The sequence below is a fragment of the Chrysochloris asiatica genome, unplaced genomic scaffold (genome assembly GCF_000296735.1).
Source record: "Chrysochloris asiatica unplaced genomic scaffold, ChrAsi1.0 scaffold00017, whole genome shotgun sequence".
NCBI classification, from domain to species: domain Eukaryota; kingdom Metazoa; phylum Chordata; class Mammalia; order Afrosoricida; family Chrysochloridae; genus Chrysochloris; species Chrysochloris asiatica.
Genome location: NW_006408535.1, coordinates 4800147 through 4800883, shown reverse-complemented (window position 1 = coordinate 4800883; position 737 = coordinate 4800147).

The window sequence follows — 737 nt, the reverse complement described above, 5'->3', positions numbered from 1 at the left end:
CTCACTTCATATCAGCTGGATGCTTCACTCTCAGCTCTAGCCCTCTGTGGCTATGTCCTTGTCCATAGGCTCAGGTGTCCCTAGTCTCACCCCACTTTGGACCAACCAGCCCTTCCTCTTCTCTCTGTTATTTCCAGGTCAATGGGAGTCAATGGAACGTTGTTGAACTCAGCCCATTTCTTCATTGTTGCCTTCCACCTCTTCCACTCACGAGGAGACCAATGTGATCGTCAGCAAGCTGACATGCCTGCTCAAGTGTTCCCTTTGCATTTCAGTCTTAAAGGGGGATTTGTCATGTAGGAACTTGATTGCTTGCCTTGATGGCTTCCCAGTGAACAACTTGCTTATTCTTGTAGTAGCCAGTCATACTGCCATATTTGTTTTGAGTTTTTCCTGATGATCTTTCTTTGAAGATGTACTTCTGTCACTCTAGCTCTTCCAGGCTGGACTTCTTGTCTTTTCTAGTGGGAATATCACACCTCAGAAGGTTCTGGATGGGGCTCAGGATTCCACCTTGGTTCTATACACTGCAAAGCCTCCGTAAGAGGCCTATTTCACTGGGCAAGTTCTAGAACCCCTTTTAGCTATTTCTAATCAGTTATAGGCTGAAGACGGGCTTACAAGCTTTCTGTAATCATGTTTCCTGACATTTCTTTCTATCCCACTCAAGTGTCTTATTTTACAATAGTAAGCAAGGGAAACCAATATTCATAAGACAGTCAATTATCTTAGTATAA